The sequence below is a fragment of the Puma concolor genome, chromosome A2 (assembly GCF_028749965.1).
Source record: "Puma concolor isolate L17-30 chromosome A2, mPumCon1.1.hap2, whole genome shotgun sequence".
Lineage (NCBI taxonomy): Eukaryota > Metazoa > Chordata > Mammalia > Carnivora > Felidae > Puma > Puma concolor.
The window spans coordinates 101,204,067-101,212,226 of NC_141668.1; the positions used below are offsets into that span (position 1 = coordinate 101,204,067).

An 8,160-nucleotide genomic window follows, 5' to 3' on the forward strand; every position below is an offset into this window, starting at 1 on the left:
GTCCAACTTTGGTTCAGGCCATGATCTCATGGTTTGAGAGTTCAAGCCCCGTGTCAGGCACAGAACTGGCTTCAAATTCTCTGTCCCCTCCTCCACTCATGTTTTTTTCTCTCTCAAAAATATATAAACATTTTAAATAAATAAATAAATAACTCTACTCATATTAATGCATCCTATAGAACTTCTCAGCCATCCGTTGAAAGTAACAGAATTCCCAAATCAAATCGACTTACATTGTAAGGACATTTATTATTTCACATAATAGGAGTTCGGAAGCAGGCATGAATTGATTGATTCCGTGGCTCACAATGGTGTCATTAATGACCCAAGTTCCTTCCATTGTTCTATTGTTTATAGAATTTACTTCATCTTAAGGCTGGTTTCCCTTTTGATTATGCGACGGACCGCCCACTGTGAGGAAGGCATAAACCTCCCCCCCTTGACCACGGCTTCTAAGTTTTTCCTTTCAGTATGCCTGGGCCAACTCAGGTCATGTGTGCACGTCAGAACCAGGACAGGGCATGCTCAGTCTCAACAGGGCGCACTCGGATCTGGGGACTGGGTAACTGCTTGGATAGCCAGCGTTCTTCTGGGCTCAGATAAATCTCTTAAGTAAAAAAATAAAAGAGAATGAAAGAAAAAAAAGAAAATCTGCAAAACAATAAAAATGGTAAGTATTGCAGAAGCACATTTATATAGAAAAAACGTGTGTGTGTGTGTGTGTGTGTGTGTGTGTGTGTGTGTGTATGTAGAAGGATGAAAGAGGATGAAGAGAAGGGAGCCAGAGTCCTGTCAAGGACATGAATCCACCCCGCAGAGGCTGTGTGACTTTGGGCAAGTTATTTCACCTCTCTGGTCTTGATGTGTTGAACTGTAAAATAAGGATAATAGTATCTACCTCATGAGGATTGCTGTGAGGATTAGATGAGAGAATATGTATTCAAGTTTGTTGAATGGTAGTCAATAGTTGTGAAAGGCTATTTCCCTTTTCTTTCTATGTAATGATATATATAAATTTTAGTTGGAAGATTTATAAGATATGATTTAAAAAATATCTTCTGTAAGATAAATGCAAAGAAGTGTTCCTATGACAAGAGAAAACAATGGTACGGACCTTTGTTATGGACCTGGTTTGTGCAGTGACCAGCTTGGGCTCCAGTATACATCATCTGTGGACTGAGGCTACCTGGGGGTGAGGGGGAGGATGAGGTGCCTAGTGAGGAACGTTCACTCTTAAAGGAAATGAAACATGCTTTTCTTGTACAAACAATAATGCAAAGGTATTTTGTTTTGAAATACTATCTTATGCTTCATAATGCAACAGAGTGAACATTTTTACCATCTCCTTTATTTATTGCCTTAAAAGAAATATTTCTTTTCTTTCTGAAGACAGCCTACTGCAATTTTATAAAAATTGTAATATATGTTTTTTAAAAATATCGTACGCAGCTTAAGTGCAATACTAAATAATCTGCCCCTCTCTACCACCTAACATACAGCCCCCATTAATCCTGTTGGTGAACATTTTTAACTCTTATTTGCATTTAGGGGTATTCGGTGTGTGCGTATAATTTTATACCTTAGTTTCCGAATTTGCACATCATAAGCACCTATTTACATGTTCCTGTATGATTTTAAAAACCATAATATTGCAGTGCTGCGTTCCATGCTATACTAATCTGATGGAGTTATGAGACCACCCCCCCAACTCCCTCACCCCCCCCCCCCCCCCCCACCCCGCGGGGTTTTAATCCCAGTCTGTGCTCCGGGCCTGGCCCTGGAAAGGAAAGACCGTAAATCCTGCTGAAATGTTTCCAAGATATCAGGAGACACCGCTACACCAGTGTGTGCTGATGGGTGTTTTGTTTTGTTTTGTTTCTCTTCCACAGTGAAATAAGAAATCAAGTCCAGGGCTCGGAAGAGAGCTGGTCCGTTAGGCGGCTCCACCGTGGGTCCCTCCTGGCTGCGCTCAGTGCCAAGTCCGTTTGTGCGCTCTCATTGAGCCCGAACAAGGACTGCGGTGCAGCTGCTAATGATGTCGTGTCAAAACTGAAGCGAGGACACCATAGTGATGGGAGCTGGCTGCCAGAGAACCCTGCGGGGCGAAATCCCGCCTGAAAGCACAGGAAAGTGACACTAACAAGTTCGTGCCCAAATACCCATTGGGGAGAAGACAGACTGCGTTATGGATCAATATAAAAAAGAGAAAATGCAAATCAGTCGTCCTCCAGGGACTAAACAAATTATATTAAACCAACAAATAATTACCGGTCCTCTGTATTTGCAGCGCCCAGTGCTGGAAGCTGGAGGGGCAGCTGGGGAGTGGGCAAGGGGGGAACCCGATTGCAGACTGGGGTTCAAGGCTCAGTTCTAAGGGTTGACGCAAAATTTGGCAAAGCGGCATGCTTTTCTGTGAGGCTGCGACACATTTGTAAAGCACAGAAAATAACGTTAGCCTTAAGTGCAGTGTGGAGAACACTGATGAGAAAAATCCGATGTAAACTCTTGGGGGCGGAAGGAACAGGCAGAAACTCCCTTAGGAAAACAAGAGAAAGTTAATTAAGAGATTAAAACATTTTGATAGAAGATCATTGGTGTTGGTAATTGTGATCCTCAAAAGGTATGACAGTTGAAATGACTTGTAACTTGTAAGAGAAAAGCTGATTTCTGTTTGTGTAGTTTTTGTTAGGTTCACTTCATTATGTATTCCTGACAGGCTCTCTATGTGGAGTATGTACCATATCATAAATATTTAATTATCTGAAAATTAAACTAACCAGCATTCTCTATCTTATTCTAGATAAATAATTTACTACTACTAATTCTAATATAAAAGCTGCATCCTTTCATTTTACTGGTTATTTCTGATTATAAAAGAATTGCATACTCAGTAGAAAATTTGGGAAGCAGCTGAAACTGTAACAATACAGAGAAAAAGTATCTATAACTCCACACCTAGGAAACCAATTGCAAAAGTTTTCCCTATGCATTTTTTAGAGCGATCGAATTCATACGAGAATACTTCAAATTTTGATTTTGAGATTTAGTGTTATTTAAAAGCGTTTTCCCCTGGCAGAGAGAGATGGTTGATAAGTGTAAGTTTAAAGTTGTATAATATCTGGGGCACCTGGGTGGCTCTGTTGGTTGAGCATCCGACTCTGTTTCAGCTCACGTCATGATTGCATGTTTCGTGAGTTTGAGCCCCACATCAGGCTCTAAGCTGACAGCAAGGAGCCTGCTTGGGTTTCTCTTTCCCTCTCTCTCTCTCTCTCTCTCTGCCCCTCCCCTGCTTGTACTGTCTCTGTCTCTCTCAAAATAAGTTAATAAACTTAAAAATTTTTATAAAGTTGTATAGTATCTATTTTATTGATATGATTGAATTTTCTATGATCATATTATAGGAAAGTTTTAATGTTTACTTCATTAAAAAATAATTACTGTGTCCCTATGTATTGAAAAATGAAGCCACTCTTGTTAATACCACAGAAATTCTTTTCAGAAAGTTTCAAGTTCACTTTCACTAGCTGTATCTGAGTGGCTCAATAACCTCTATCTATATTCCTCATTTCTTCAATCTTCGTGCTTTAACATTTGAAATAATCTCATTTTTAATTGGAATTTTTTTATAATTAGGAAGCTGATATCTTTCAAATGCTAGCCATTAACTGTTTATAATTTATTTTATGTTGTGTATGAGTAGCTCATGACTTTTTCTGAAAGGTGACTTTGTTTAGGCAAAATGGACAAGTGAGTAATGTGGACCAACTTATGCACTAACAGCAGCCAGGAAACCTTGCAAAATATCTGGTAGGTAGTAGTATCAGAGAGCTAACATTTCAGTGAACCACTGAGCCAGGAGCCAAGGGGGAAGTGAGGTAAGCGGGGATTTAAGGGTCTTTATCTCAGGAATCTTTGGCTGGTTTCATGGGGGAACTGAGAGGTTGAACTGTCATTTGGGAAAGTCATGAGGACAGGGGATTTGACATCTATTGAGGGGAAGGGTGAATCTGGTAAATCTCCATCACTTTAACTGGGACCCTGAAAAGCTGCTCCCAAGCAGTGAACGAAAAGTCTGTAGTACTTACTAGGGACTGAAGTTCAGCTGAGAATCACCTTAATTATTGACACTGAATCAAGGTCATCAGATGCTTGTGCCCACTGCCCCCCCCCCCAGCCATCTTGTAAAACAATGTAAATTATCCTGACTCTGACCTTATTTCTACAAACAATTGCCCAAACACAATGTATTGGACACTTTTTTTTTTTTTTGAAATTTGAGACAGAGAGAAAGAGAGAGGGAGAGGGAGAGAAAGAGAGAGATAGCAAGCTGGGAAGACGGACAGAGGAAGAGAGAGAATCTTAAGCAGGCTCCATGCTGAGAGCTTGATGCAGGGCTTAATCCCATGACCTTGGATCATAACCTGAGCTGAAATCAAGAGTCAGACGCTCAACCGACTGAGCCACCCAGGTACCCTGATTGGATATTTCTTTTATGTCGCTCAAATTTTTCCCAGGCTCACCTCTTACTTGAGCCACAGACAGAGCAGTCAGTCCCACGTGGGCTACCACACCAGCTTTGCACCACGAAATTCCTCTCACCTCCCACCTGGGCTTCTCCACTGCTTCTCCACTGGCATGGGATGCCCAACCCAAGCCACTACTCACCAAGCGCAATTCAGAATCGTAAGGAGTTAATGCCTGTGAGAATCCCCTTTGGATGTGGGTGATGGAAATGGATACCGACCCCACTTTCTTCCCTCAGGAATGCATTTCATAAAGCTCCTTTGGAGATCTGATGGGCCTGCGTGCCAAAAGTCCATATGTGGTGCCAACTTGACATAGCTTCTTCCTTGCACTGGCTTGCCCTCTTTCCTTGGTTCACTCCTCCTATCCCTCACTCCTATTTCCTGGGATCACTTTCCAAATAAAGCGCTAGCCTATGAAAGCTTTTGTCTCATGTTCTGCTTTGGAAAGAACCCAAACTAATACAAAGAGAACCTCAGAAAACACATCCTCAGGGTGGGATTGTACAGCGGGATCAGTTACTGGTCAGACAGAAATAAGGACACCATTTCTGGTAGTGAATGGAGCAGTGATTGCCCTGGCATGGAGTCGCATTACAATTAGTGCTGTCACGGAAGCAGAAAAGGTGGGGTTGAGGTATCACTGAAAAGGAAAGTAGTGGGTTATATGCTTGCTGTGGCCTTTAAATGGTATGGGGATAAAAGGTAATTAAAATCTGGCTTTTGTGAACTGCTTTGAAAGCCTTGAAAACAGTAACATGACATGTTTGTACAGCTTATCAATTCTAAGCACTCTATGAAATTCAGAGGGTCACTTAAGGCAGTGTTTGTGCAGCCCCTCATTTCCTACAGGCACAAGGGCCCAGCATCTAACTGCTACATTTGCAGAGCTGCAAAGGAGAATAAATGAACACACAGACTTACCAGATCTCCTACAGCGAGGGCCCTGATAGGAAAATAATGGAATCTGACACCTGGAATGGAGATATGTACATGGATGCACTCAGAACATTGACCCCTGAACCCTCTGGGCCAACAGAAGCAGCATTCTCCCTCTTTCTAGAAGCACTGACTCCCTTTGCTTGCGGACAGACCCTGCAAAGACCTCACCTGAGAGGTGCCTCACTAGATGACATTTGTCCTATTTTGGATCCACTCCCAACACCCTCATTGCCGCTGATAATTACAACCAAATTTCAGCACGGTCTAAGCAAGAAAATCCAACCTCTGCTTGAGGAGGAAATAATTTGTAAACAACAACAACAAAAAAAACCCTGTCCCTGAGTTACATAAACTGGCTAGAACAGGGACATTATCAATTCTAAGCACATGTTAGAGAATATCATCTAGCACATGTTAGAGTGGATTTTGAGAGAGTCAAATGGGAACACAGACTCACTGGGGGAAAATTCACTTGCATGGCAGCAACTCAACCATGACTTGGGTGTAACAACCTTCTAAGGACAACCAGAGTCATTCCGAATACACCCCCGGAATGGTTCCCGAAGCTTGGATATGGCAAGTGAGATGGAGCTTCCACACGGCTTCAGCATAGTATTGAAGAAGGGATCAAACATCTCAGGGAGGTGGAAATGATAAAATGTATCTATTATGTGAGACCAGAAGACATAGGATCTCACTAGGCTTCCCAGGGTTGCCTGGGATGTTCAGATCACTGAGGCAGTAAGGAATATACTGCCAGGGGAAGGCAAGAGCATCTTTAGGAACTCCTGTGATGATTGTTCTTTGGAATTTATGGTAAGTATATACTGCCATAGACATAGGCTTATAGTATCGATGGGGATGATGGGACTGTGGAATGGTAGTGTCAGGAGGTGGCACTTGGCCATCAGGGACACAGTGGCTATCACCACACTAATGACAATCAATGTGTCATTACTGCAGCATTACTGCATTGTAATGTAGTGTAATTTAGGTGCCTTGAGGACAAGGATATGTTCTGAGGAGTGAGGTAGGTGGATAGCTTTCTAGCATGTTACTTTATTTTATCCAAACAAGAAAACACACCAAATACCCAACAAATGTCAAATGGATGAATAACTGGTGGTATAATCATATAATGGAATTCTCTTCAGCACTGAAAGTGAACAACCCTGGGGCGCCTGGGTGGCACAGTCTGTTGAGCATCTGACTTCAGCTCTGGTCATGATCTCGCGGTTCATGGGTTCGAGCCCCACACTGGGCTCTGTGCTGACAGCTCGGAGCCTGGAGCTTGCTTTGGATTTTGTGTCTCCCTCTCTCTCTGCCTCTTCCCTGTTCACACCCTGTCTCTCTCTCTCTCTCTCTCTCAAAAATAAATAAATGTTAAAAAATTTTTAAAAAAGGAAAGAAAATGAACAACCCCAACTACATGCAATAACATGAAAGGGCAAACTTAATATTGATCAAAAGAAATCAAACACAAAGAATACATTTAAATTGTTCTATGTATATGAAGTTCAAAAAACAAGCAAATTTAAATTACGACAAAATAAAATCACACGATCATCTCAATAAATGAAGAAGAAATATCATGTGATAAAATTCAATATTCCTTAGCAAACTAGGAATAAAATAGAACCTATAGCAATGAACATATTTATTGGTAAAATTATGGAAGTTTCTCCCTTTAAATTGGGTGTCCATTACTAGAGGTCCTTAGCTAGGAAAATAAGGCACAATAAAGACATAAAATATACAGAGATTGGAAGAGAAGAAGTAAAATTGTCATTATTTGCAGACAACAGGTGTATGGATGTAGAAAACCTAAAAACTATATAAACTATTAGAACTAATGAGTGAATGTAGCAAAATTGCTGGATAGAATTAAATATACAAAGCACAATTTTACTCCTATATACCATCAACAACCAAAAAATAAAGTTAAAAGTGAAGCTAACTCACAATGACATCAAGTGCCTAGGAATAAATCTAACATAAAAGAAACAAGCCTTCTACGCTGGCAACTTTGAAACATCACTGAGAGAAATTAAAGAAGACACAAATAAGCAAAGCTATATATCTTCTTCTTGCATTAGAATACTGAATGTCATTATATTAAGATGCCAATTTCTTTTTGTAAATTGATAAAATCAGTATTTTTTAAAAACCAGCAGCTTTGGGTAAGGGGCAATAAGGAACCCACCCCTGAAATCACTGTTGCACTATATGCTAACTAATTTGGATGTAAATTTTAAAAAATAAAAAATAAAATTAAAAAAACCCTAGCAGCTTTGTGTATGCATATGTGTAAACTGAATGGCTAATTTAAAAATTGATGCAGAATTTTAGTCCCAAGATAAACTAGAAGAAGAATTTCAAAAGTTAAAGGACTTATACTCTAGAAAGAAAGGCTTATAATTAAGCTAGAGTAATTAAGATTATGCCATTGGTACAAAGATAGATCGGGGTGCCTGGGTGGCTCAGGTGGTTGAGTGTCTGACTCTTGGTTTCAGCTCAGGTCATGATCTCGCAGTTGTGAGATCGAGCCCTGTAAGTTCCAGCTCTGCGCTGAGCGTGGAGCCTGATTAAGATTCTCTTGCCCTCTCCCTCTGCCCCTACACCCCTCAAAGAAAAAAAAAAAAAAGATCAACCAGGTGAACAGAATGTAAAGCACAGAAGCAAACACAATATATAC

General features: G+C 40.7%; 1 long non-coding RNA gene across 1 annotated transcript; it reads left to right on the forward strand.

Annotated features, from left to right (window-relative positions):
• The first annotated feature begins 490 nt into the window (after positions 1 to 490).
• On the forward strand, positions 491 to 2,772 carry LOC147583372 (uncharacterized). The gene is made up of 2 exons (XR_015243072.1): positions 491 to 670; positions 1,890 to 2,772. It is a non-coding gene; the product is annotated as an uncharacterized LOC147583372 (long non-coding RNA).
• The last annotated feature ends 5,388 nt before the right edge of the window (positions 2,773 to 8,160 follow it).